At 43.7% G+C, this 12561-nt stretch overlaps 1 protein-coding gene and 1 pseudogene across 2 annotated transcripts in view; one reads left to right on the forward strand and one right to left on the reverse strand.

The window, feature by feature from the left end:
* LOC311225271 (neurobeachin-like) overlaps positions 1-12561 on the reverse strand; it is a gene marked incomplete at its 5' end in the record, with an annotated part of 544672 nt that overhangs the window by 382131 nt on the left and 149980 nt on the right.
* Positions 4410-5370, forward strand: LOC311238318 (small ribosomal subunit protein eS27-like; annotated as a pseudogene). Its single transcript has 2 exons — positions 4410-4510; positions 5311-5370. The product of its transcript is annotated as a small ribosomal subunit protein eS27-like (transcript).

The raw sequence follows: 12561 nt of genomic DNA on the forward strand, positions 1-12561 counted from the left end.
GGTAGCTCCTTAAGCCTAATGGTGAATGAATGAAATGAATGAATGAATGAAAACTTTATTTAACAGATTGCAGAATGGGTACAATACAGTACGGCTCAATACACACAATTGTTAAGGGGATGCAGACCAGAGAAAGACGTTTGTCTTGTTTACATCAGGGTCCCCCTGGTAGGGTCTGGGATGCTGGTAGGAATCAGTATGGAGCCCTGATACAGCCCTAGGCAGAAAGGTCTGATAGAGGACACATTCTGCTGTCTCATCTCTAACCCCCCCCCACGACCCTCTGCACAATAGCCAGATCCCAGCATGCACCACTGCCATCTGATACAGCAACCCAATCCCACCATTAAAAATGTAAAATGCCCTGCTCTCTGCTCCCATCAAAAACATCTATGAAATGGGTAATTAGATTTCTAAGAATAACATTGTACCTCTTCGATGGCCACTCCATCAGCCATCCTCAATATTTTGGTCTGCCACTTTATCTTAAAATAAAGCCCTGCACATGATTATTCCATTAGCCATTTGTAGACTTGTGTAGACATTTTTCTTCATGAAGATGATTCAGGCTATAGTTACACCTCTTGACGCCCGCCTCTCGAGCCCTTCGTGGAGTGAGCCAGGAATGTCCCCCTCAGCCGACGCCATTGCTATAATTATTTGCACGGAAAAATCATATCAAATCAGCATTCCCTCTGCAAGTACTAGAAAGCACTAGTGTGTGTGTGTGTGTGTGTGTGGGGCAGTGGATCCCGCCACAGGCAACCGAAGTGGCTTTTGAAGGGGCCCTCCAGCACTGAGACACGGGGTAGATGGTGAAGACAGGCAAGACGGTACAATCCATAGCAGATGGAACTAGCTGTAATAATAATAATAATGCATTTGATTTGAAGGCGCCTTTCAAAGCACCCAAGGTCGCCGTACGGGGTTAAAAGCAATTACACACAGTAAAAACACAATATTACAAAGTTACACATAGGGAAGCAGTTATAATAAACTTAACATGTAAGTGAATATGTGACCAGGTATAGACCTTGGGTCCTTTAGAGACATCTTCAAATTTTCTTTTTTACATGATATGAAAGTACAGATTCATACCTTCAAAATAAGCCATCACTTGAAAGTTTGGTGGGATACTTTTCAACCTATGTCCTATGAATCATGGTGATATCACAAAACGTATTCGGAGATAAAGGGCCTTCAAGAGAGAAGCGGGCTTTTCGCTTACAATGTAAAACAACTACAACTACCCAGAATTCATTGTAATCCATGGCACCCTTCTCTCTAGAGCAATTAGACAGCTTTCCAGTCTGAGGGCCTTTGTTATTACAATGGTGGCAGTGAAAGGGTTAACCTTCTGTAATGTGGTAGTGAAAGGGTTAAAGGATTCATCAGAAAGTGTATTATTGTTTCATTAACATTCAAGATTCAAGATTCAAGAGGTTTATTCGTCACACATTACAGTGAAATGCGGGTGGCCATGCCCGCTTCGATTGTGCAATAATACTAAATAATAAAATAAAAACAAACAAAAAGAAGCAACCCCCCCCCCCACCCCCTCAACTCTACTTGATTAAATTAATTTATTATGACATTAGGTAGCATTAAATCCAATCTAACAAAATTCGTTCGCTCATAAAATTCGTAACATTTTAAATGTGATTTATAACAGACTATTGTTTAACGTCGGTGACAGAATGGCCGACTCGCGTAAATTATATAGACCTATTAGAGAGGCGCTGGTCGCTGGTTAATAATACACTAATGGTGCTGTGTTGTCCATAGCGTTGCCGGTTTAATGCTGTTTTGCATAGGGAAATAGTCAGACATCCCAGAATTATTTCATAATACACAGTTTTGAATGGACGTTTGGATTAAACCAAGTTGTATGTAGTGAATTCCAGAGGTGGGGGGGGGGGGGGGGGGGGGGGGGGGGGGGCACAGCGGGAGAAGGCTCTGGATCCCATGGTAGTCAGTCGGGAAGGGGGAGTGACAAATTGGAAGGAAGAGGAGGATTTGTGTGACCGAGAGGGAGGAGCATAAGACTGGAGAAGTTCTGTAAGATAAGGAGGGGCTAAGAAGAGGGTGCTGTGGACAATTGGACGAGCTGTCGGTCGCCGCAGGTGGCTTCTGGAGTGAGTGGATGCTTAGCAAAATCCGATGATTGAATGTTTGGTGGATTTTCTGCAATCTCGTCCGACAGTGACAGTGACAGCGACGAGGGAGCGGGATTGGTGGTAAAACTCTGGCAGGATGGCAGGAAAGGAGACGGATGGTGACAGTATGGAGTGTAGTGAGGGAGAGGAGCGGGGGAGAAGGAAGGAAAAATGTGGAGGAAAGGAGCAGGGAAAAGGAGGGGAAGGGCCTTAAAAGAAAGGTAGTAGTTCAAGTGGGTCAGAGGCTAAGGGTAGGGGAAAGGTCTTGACAGAATTGCTGAATGTAGTGGTGAGATTTGAGGGAGACGGGGGAGTTAAAATAATTGGGCCATTAAAGTTAACAAAACTCATAAAAAAGCAATTAGGAGAAGTGAAGTATGCAAAAGTGTTGGGAGATGGAAACGTGCTTGTATTCTCCACTTGCACAACGTGAAGTAGTAATTTCCGGTAGGTCTTCCTGGTTGAGAATGGTTTTTCCGGGCCCATCCAAATACATTGTTTTCAGCGACTTTTCTCCTGTTATTTAAACAACTTTGTCATCACAGAGAGGTAATGAAACGTTTGTATTATTATATTATAGAATGTATTTAATAAGCAAACGTTTGTCAGCAGGGTTTTTGGGCTGTATTTCATGTAAAAATGTTTACTGTTAGTTTACTTGCTCACGCTAATGAAGGCTAATGCTGGCTAACCGAAGCTAGCGCAAGAAACGACGCCGCAAAGTAGTGTTTATAGTGCATTTCTTGCCACCTTATAGCATTTGTACATTAGTATGACAGTCTATAATGCTCCCGTGAGGTTTTTCCGGACGTTTTGGTAATGATTTTCACTATAATAAAAACATATTTCTAAAAGACAGGAAGTGGATGAAACTGGCCGGATTAGCTTTGAGCTAACGATCTTTGCCGATGCATACTTGATGTATTCATTCCATTCTAAACGTAACGTTAGTTTACAAAACATTACCTGTCTATATAACGTTGAGGAACAAATTATATATTATATATTATAAGGTGGCAAGAAATGCACTATAAACACTACTTTTCGGCGTCGTTTCTTGCGCTAGCTTCTGTTAGCCAGCATTAGCCTTCATTAGCGTGAGCAAGTAAACTAACAGTAAACGTTTTTACATGAAATACAGCCCAAAAACCCTGCTGACAAACGTTTGCTTATTAAATACATTCTATAATATAATAATACAAACGTTTCATTACCTCTCTGTGACGACAAAGTTGTTTAAATAACAGAATTTAGTTGCTGAAAACAATGTATTTGGATGGGACCGGAAGAACCATTCTCAACCAGGAAGACCTACCGGAAATGACTACTTCACGTTGTGCAAGTGGTCAATGATGTAGAACTATAGAGCAGGTGGAGAAGGCAAAGGCAATGAGTAGTATTGGAAAAATCAATATCTCCAAAGTAATAAGAGTTGGGGAGAAGAGGGATGGTGGGTGCAAGGGGGTCATTTCTGGAATACCAATCGAAGTTACTATAGAGAATCTGGTGGACAATTTAAAGGGAGACAAAAGCAATAGGGGTGTAAAAAACACTGAAAGAATGAAAAGGGGAGCAGAGAAGAAAGAGACTGAGACCATTTTGATTCAGTTTGAAACTGAGGGTATTCCAAATGAGGTGTTCTTGGGATATTTGATATATAGAGTTAGGGAGTTTGTACCTAAACCATTGAGATGTTTCAATGGTTCAAAGACACACCAGACTCAATTTGGGAATATAGCCAAAATGTGTAAAAAGAGGAAGCGATGTGCTACAGTAGATGTAGCGGGGAACATGAGTATGGAAAGTGTGGAGAGGGAATGGAACCAAAGTGCTGTAGCTGTGGAAAGGAGCATAGTGTTGCTGCATATTGGGGATGTGAAGTGATGAAAAGAGAGGTGGCGGTTCAACAGATTAGAGTTAAAGGCAAAATCTCCTATGCAGAGGCAGCTAAGATGACAGGACAGGAAAAGCAGGATAAGGAACAGGGGTTCAAAAAAGGGCAATCATCAGTAAATATAGTACAGGAGGATAAAGATATGAGGTGGGAGGAGAAGAAGAATTTGGTGGCCTTTGTAGCAGGAGTGATAAATGCAACAGCTGCGATTAAAAAGTTAAACTGAAAGGATCCAAATAATTGTCAAAGTAGCAGTACAACATCTGGATATGAAGGGTCTGAAATGGGAGGAAGTAGAAAGCGAGCTGAACAAGGGGATTGTGATAAACCAAGAAGTCCAGAGTCCTAACTCTTATTTCATGGATGTGAAATGTCCAGGATGCGACAAGTTAACAACGGTGTCCAGCCATGCCCAGACGGAAGTGCTGTGTGTGGGTGCTGCTCCACAGTCCTCTGTCAGCCCACAGGAGGAAGTGCTGTGTGTGGGTGCTGCTCCACAGTCCTCTGTCAGCCCACAGGAGGAAGTGCTGTGTGTGGGTGCTGCTCCACAGTCCTCTGTCAGCCCACAGGAGGAAGTGCTGTGTGTGAGCTGCTCCACAGTCCTCTGTCAGCCCACAGGAGGAAGTGCTGTGTGTGGGCTGCTCCACAGTCCTCTGTCAGCCCACAGGAGGAAGTGCTGTGTGTGGGCTGCTCCACAGTCCTCTGTCAGCCCACAGGAGGAAGTGCTGTGTGTGGGCTGCTCCACAGTCCTCTGTCAGCCCACAGGAGGAGTTGCTGTGTGTGGGTGCTGCTCCACAGTCCTCTGTCAGCCCACAGGAGGAGTTGCTGTGTGTGGGTGCTGCTCCACAGTCCTCTGTCAGCCCACAGGAGGAGTTGCTGTGTGGGTGCTGCTCCACAGTCCTCTGTCAGCCCACAGGAGGAAGTGCTGTGTGGGTGCTGCTCCACAGTCCTCTGTCAGCCCACAGGAGGAAGTGCTGTGTGTGGGCTGCTCCACAGTCCTCTGTCAGCCCACAGGAGGAGTTGCTGTGTGTGGGTGCTGCTCCACAGTCCTCTGTCAGCCCACAGGAGGAGTTGCTGTGTGTGGGTGCTGCTCCACAGTCCTCTGTCAGCCCACAGGAGGAGTTGCTGTGTGTGGGTGCTGCTCCACAGTCCTCTGTCAGCCCACAGGAGGAGTTGCTGTGTGTGGGTGCTGCTCCACAGTCCTCTGTCAGCCCACAGGAGGAAGTGCTGTGTGTGGGCTGCTCCACAGTCCTCTGTCAGCCCACAGGAGGCAAAGCACGTCTCACAGAGGGGTGCGCAGTCAGGAGGAAGCAGCACTAGCTCCATGATGGTGAACGCAAAACAGACATTGTAGGAGGTGGATGATGCCGGAGGATGGCAGTGGTGCAACGTCGGGGATGCGGGCTGACGTTGGAACCAAAAAAAGAAGAAGAAGACTTCCGCGGGGTAGTGTCTTACATAGTAGGTGGCGTGGCGGTATGCGCCTTTCTGTGGTCGCGACCCGCCATTAACCCCATAGAAGAAGAAAGAAGAAGAAGAAGAAGAAGAAGAAGAAGAAGAAGAAGAAGAAGAAGAAGAAGAAGAAGAAGAAGAAGAAGAAGAAGAAGAAGAAGAAGAAGAAGAAGAAGAAGAAGAAGAAGAAGAAGAAAAAGAAGAAGAAGAAGAAGAAGAAGAAGAAGAAGGAGGGGCTAAGTTATGGAGGGCCTTGAAGGTGAGTAGTAATATCTTCTAGTCAGTGCGTGACTTAACAGGCAGCCACTCAGTGAAGTTGGTGGAGAACAGGAGTGATGTGATTAGCTGTCATGACAAAAGGCTCTCTTTACAGTATGTGTGTGTGTGGTGATTTAACCTGTGCTCATCGATTGCTCTGATTGCCCAACAGGTGTGTGCAGCCACCCCCCTGCTCCTGGGCCCAATTAACTAGACGCAAGACAGGTGTGACTGCTTAAATCACCCCTCCCCCCGCACACACACACACACAGCTGTGATTTATTTAAGTGGGGGCATATAGGTGTTCACTGCAGCAAGGAGCCATGGCTGAATATCGATGTGCCATACAGTGAAGAATGTAGAAAGTTTTACCTTGGGTAGAACATGGACTCTGTTTTCATCATATTCTGTGTTCAGATAATAAATCAGAAGGAAAATGAAATGTAGCTAATCCCAACGGGCGCACAGCACCGTGTGCGGTTAATCCCCCGTGGCTCAACAACACCGCCTGCACTGCAAATTAGCAGTAAAAGTAGGAGTCCCGTGACCATGGGGGAGTTAAATCAAATTAAAGAGGGGATGGTCATTGAATGGATGATTTATGAATTAATTGAAATCCTTTTCAAACAAATAACGCTATGTCCACATTTTCTTGTACAAATAAAAATGTATATATACATTTCTCCCTGCCGAGAAGATTCTTAATGTCTGGGGCCCAGAACAAACAAACAAGACAAGTGTAGATTATGTGAGAGTGAAGACGGATCATTCTCTGGGTTGGTTTGAAATTCAATCACAGATAAGAGAGTGGGAACTGTCTGTCTAGATCTGCAAACAGTGATGTTTGTGGACTTAAGGGTCGGTAATGGGGGTTTCATACAGGACACGATCCGAGCTGCACTTACCGCTGGGTTCAGCTCCATTATAGACCACTACACTTCCGCGTTACATTGAAATCGGGGAGGAGATTGCGGGGGGAGCATATGAATGAATGTGGACGAGAGCCGTGATGTAAGTGGTTGCCGATACGGCTGTGGGGGTGCTAGAGACATGATCGAATAGACATTTATGCGCCTCACTCTCCTGAACACGGCATGACCCATAACTAATCGATCAGAACTAAATCGGCAGAGAAAAAGCCCATTTTAAAGCACCTATTCCACATGGAGTGCCCATGGAGTCTGGACGACGCGAGATGACGCTCGAATGAATGTGGACTGTTCTATCAGAGGGGGGAGCTTCGGTGGCCAGTGTCCTTTCAGCCGAACAGGATAATGAAAAAATGATCCCACTAAATGGCCAGACGCGTCTTATGGCGACATCTACAATTACCTCATTGAGTCTCCAGGTAGACTAATGTTTATATTTAAGTGCAGCGGTCTGTAGCCACTTACATGACCATCGAAGCTCCCCCCTCTGATGGAACAGTCCACATTCATTCGAGCGTCATCTTGCGTCGTCCAGACTCCATGGGCACTCTGCGCATGTCCATGCGGAATAGGTGCTTTAAAATGGGCTTTTTCTCTGCCGATTTAGTTCTGATCGATTAGTTATGGGTCACGGCGTGTTCAGGAGAGTGAGGCGCATAAACGTCTATTCGATCATGTCTCTAGCACCCCCACAGCCGTATCGGCAACCACTTACATCACGGCTCTTGTCCACATTCATTCATTTGACCCCCGCAATCTCCTCCCTGATTTCAGAATCCCGGAAGTGTTGCGGTGGTCTATCTGACTAGATATCACAGAGAGAGCAAAATGGGAGGGGTTTTCAGGAGAAGAGTAGATAACAATACATTTAGCATTTTGTCATTTAGCTGCCGTTTTTATCCAAAGCAACTTGCAATTTCTATACAACAGGTCAGCAGGAAGGGTACTACTCGTTCAGCTGAGTAACAATGTTCATCAAACAGTGTTGAAACTTGGGTGCTGCTACAGTCTTGAGTGCATAGTAGTAAAGACATGCACTCTTCACTCACAGGTGAAAGTTGACAAGCGAAAATGTGTTGTGACTCAATCTTCAGAACGCATGGAGGTGGATAGCTATTGGATTTTCAAGTTTTTTCTTTCTCAAGCACTCATTTTTGAACGGATTTTTATAGAATTTGGACCTTTACTACATAAGACTTCAGGCTATGGAACCGCGGTGAGAAATGTGAGTACACAAGTTCAAGTTCAACTCAAGTTCAAACCTAGTGATTATCCTTTTTTGCTTTAGTAACTTCAGAATGTTACCATTCAAAGGAGACCAGGCTCATGCATGTGCTATAAGGATAAAGTATAAAACTAAGCTTTGCAAAAAAAGTATGCAGTCCTCAAAAACAAAAACAAAAATGGCCCAGTTTTTGGGGTGATGCTAAGCTGTAGCCCTATTTTCAGAAATTCTGCGTAAAGGTACATGCCCAAGTAAATGGAAGATTGCTACACTTCTACAAGGTCAATTAGCATGTTCTTGGTATCTAGGAACATCTAGGGACAGTGTTAATTTTGGCAACGAAAATAATGACTAAATATGGTCGTCAACAAAGCTTTTTTCCCCGACGACAACGTGACGTGACGTCACGTTAACACTTTGGTTGCCTAAGGTTAAATTAATGATATACCATAGATTGCCAGCGCTATTTGTCTATGGAGAAAGTCCCCTTCTTTGCAGGGCTATAACTTTTTAAATTCTATTGCTACATTGCCATTATTAGGGCCCATTCAAAGTCCTATATGTATTGTTCATTGTGTAGCAACGTTAAACTTTTTCATTCACATATTCATAGTAAAGTATGGTCTAATGTATAAGTATGTTTTCATCTATTTCTGCAGCTTTCTCCAGAACGTGATATATAGCCCCAAATGCATTATATTGATGATGAAATACAGTTTGATGGCAATCAGCGCGATATAAAAAATTCCAACTAGACGTACTTCTAGAAGTTACTACACGTCATCTGATGTTGACCGGATGGGTGAGGGGGCGTTTATAATTCCGTGGGCAGCGTTATACCAATCATCTAATGTGGGTCAAATGTTGATAATATCAGTTATTATCGAAGACGGTAACGTTACACGCTGAAACTCACCCCAGTCTCCGCGCGCCGTTGGGCGATCATCGTCGAGTAGAAATTTTATCATTATGGGATATATTATTACCCGGTCCATCTCCAGCTTGTATAATGGTATATACGTCCAAATCATGTTGTTTATCGAGTTATTGGCAATCGATCGCTATGTAGAGTGACGAGCTAGAGTCACGGGACATGTACCGAGTGGCCGGAAGCAATACGGACGTCTAGCAAAACCTCTAGTGCGCTTCCTGTTAAGCGCTTGCGCCGACCGGCCACCAGATGGCGCTCCTGAACCGCCAGAGAGCTCAGTGGGTCCTGCTGGTGGATCTCAGGCCAGCGGAGGGACATTATGAATCCGATCGCAGATTTTTGAAATATTGATATAAAGACGACGTACAGCGTCCCCCGGCAACTTTAGCATGGCCAGCAAAGACGTCTAAAGACGGCTCCCGGCACCCAAAGTGTTAATGTAGATCATGTGACACTAACGTGACTAAATTATCTTTGCATTATAGTTGACTACATCTGAGGACACAAAAATGTACTTACAAAAACCATGACAAATTCTCTCTTAATTTATGTTGACTAAAACAAGATGAGACAAAATAATTATAACTTTTAGAATAATTCACGTTATTATTTCAGCATTTCCCATTTCCGTTTCCGGCTAATCGATAGCTACTAGTATAAGTTGTTAATGAATCCCTTTAGCGCTTGAAGTGCACTAAAACATCATAATGACTTTTTATTTTTCATATGTTGGGTACACCTCAGTAGAGTTAGAACGCTCCCAGTCTTAGGGGCTGTGATATTTTGTTACCACACTTTATGCACATAGAAATGCGGTGGCAGGTTCGCTAAGCTAATGTTGTTAGCCGAATGCTCTGATGGAGACCGCCATTTTAAATTTTAAGTTTAAAGTGACGTCAGCGATCTACGGTTGTACTCGACGGACAAAAGCGAATGTGTGTGTGACGTGTGTGAAATTTGTACAGTAGGTCCCAGTGAGAATTGCAATTAGTGTGTACTGTGTATTTACACGATCCTAATGTTGCTTTGTTGGTTAAAAAAAAATAAGCAATTTAAATCAGAATATGTTCCATTCCATGTCTGACTATTTCTGAATCTATTGACCATTTCAAGGAATGTTTGGTTACTATTGGGCTTCTAGCCTTCTACTGAACTTATTGTGAATCAGCTGATAGGGTTTTGGCTAGACTATACTTAATAAATAGAATTGCATTATTTACAATATAAAAATATAAAATGCCTTTTTTTCATTCGCGAAAACTAGACAAAAATAATCAGTTTTCTGCGACTAAATCTAGACAAAAACAAAAAAGACAAAATCGAGACTAACACTGACTAAGACTAAAATGCTCAGACCTGTAATTGACTAAAACTGACTAAACGAGGCACGGTCAGGTGGCGTAGCGGAGATTGCGTTCGTCACCAACACCTGAGACGCTGGATTCGCCTGTTCGAATCCAGCTCACAGCTCCGGCGTTGTCACCAGCTTGGCTGGCCGTTCACACTAATAAAATTGGCTGTATTAGAGGGTGGGAAAGCTGGCGGGTGGGTCCGGGTCATTGTAAACAGCGACTCCTACAGTTCGGTCGGGGCGCCTGCTCAGCGCGGATAGGATCTAAGGGGGGTAGTGTGATCCTTCCACACGTTACACCCTCTCAGTGAGAGTCCGCGCTGCCAGGTGAAAAGAAGCGGTTGATTGGCTAGACGTGTATCGGAGGAAGCACGTGATAGCCTCCACTCTCCCAGACCGACTGTGGGGGGTAAGTGCGCAGCGACCAGGAAGGGGATTGGGAATTGGCATAACGACTAACATTGGGATGGGAGAAAATCGGAGGAAAAAGGAGGGGGAAAAAGATATATATATATATATATATATATATAAAAAAAAAAAAAAAAAAAAAAAAAAAAACGGACTAAACGAAAAAATAAATGAAGGTGACTAAATATGATGAAAACGAAAAAGGAGCATTTGACACATGACTAAGACTAAAACTAAAATTAAAATAGCTGCCAAAATTACAGTAACACTGCCTGGGGGTATGTATTTCCATTGTAAGAAATATTGTGTCTGTTACTAGGCTTGAGTAAATTGTGATGAAACAAAGGAGAATATAAATTATGATTTTGCATCTTTGCCGGTGAATAACACCATGTTATAATTGTGCCGCATCCGACCTCGCTCACTGATCTCATTCAGCACCTTCTTGAGATCAAGTGTACAAAAAATCGAAGCAAATGAATAAAGGGAAGATGATTAAACAGAAGGATTTGTAGATACAGTAATAAATTATAATCCATTTTGACCTTGAACTTGACCTTATTATGGCCAAATCAGAGATCTATGGATAGGGAAAAGGCTCCTCTTTCCAATGGCAGGGGTAAATCTGGATTTAGTCATTTCCTCACGGTTTTACGATAAAAGAGATATAATTAGCATTTTTCCGATACATTTATATGTTCGGTAAATCTTAAAAACATCGGTAAAAATGAAAATATACACTTTGACTGCTGTTTCGATAGGGTTAAGGTCTTTACTCTTGGCTACATTTGAAAAAGAAACACAACATTAACCTCTTAACACAATCTGCGGCAACAACGTTTATATACGTGTTTGCTCGACAACCGTTGAACGCCAACATGTAGGCCTATATATACATTATTTTGTCCGTTTTAATTTTTTTTTCGATTTTAATATTCTATTCAATGTCATGGACTTGTATGTTGCCGTTAGAAGGCATACTGGGACCCAGAGGGTGCAGTACCGGCCAGATGGCAGTATCGAGAGTGCAGTAAACCCTGTTCCAGACCCTGTGTTACACTCAAATCCCTCCAGGCAGCGTGAATACTTTCCCCAAGGCAGTTGTCCTTCCGCGTTCGGTTTACCCGGCCTGATTGGCCACTGATGCTTCTCTCAGCTCCCAATCGTGTTAGCCCTACTATTGCCTAACTACTCGCTCAATACACTCGCTCAATATACTAAAACTAACTATCACTCAACTCACTATCACTCAACTCGCTACCGCCGTGCACAATATACTAAAACTGTGAGGTTTCTGTCCTTGCGCTCTCACTCGTTCTGTTCCTTTAACCACCCTCGCTTTGTTTTCATTCATTTTCTGTCAACTGGTTCTATCCCCTCGTTCACACGTTTCTCCCCGTTGACGTCATCAGAGACGTCGCTGATTGGTTCTCTCACTTCCCCACGCTTTTCAATCACATTCCCCAGCTGTCACTGCTTTCTCCCCGTTGACGTCATCAGAGACGTCGCTGATTGGTTCTCTCACTTCCCCACGCTTTTCAATCAATCGATCCCTCATTATTTATACCCCGTTTTCCCCACCCTAAGTTGTTGGATCGTCTTGATTTGTCGCTGGATATTTTTTCCCCGTTGCTGCTGCTGCTGCCTTTTTTCTCTGTGCTGTTCTCCAGGAATTCCTAGAAGCCTTCGCTTGGATACCTGCTCCCGTGGCGCGCGCTCGCCTCCACTGTTGATCCAGTTCCATTTACGCATCTCGTCTGGGTGAGTTATCTATTTGACTGTCTTGACCTATTCCGTTTTTCGTGTGTAACTTTTACACTGAAGACTACCACCTTTGTCAAACAGTCACTCACCCAGCCATTATCTATTTTTGCTTATTCCTTATGGAATAATATTTTTGGGATCTTCCATCTCCCTCTGTGTGTTTGCTCACACCGAAGATATTATTTCACAATTG

Source organism: Notolepis coatsorum (genome assembly GCF_963971535.1).
Source record: "Notolepis coatsorum genome assembly, chromosome: 1".
NCBI lineage: Eukaryota > Metazoa > Chordata > Actinopteri > Aulopiformes > Paralepididae > Notolepis > Notolepis coatsorum.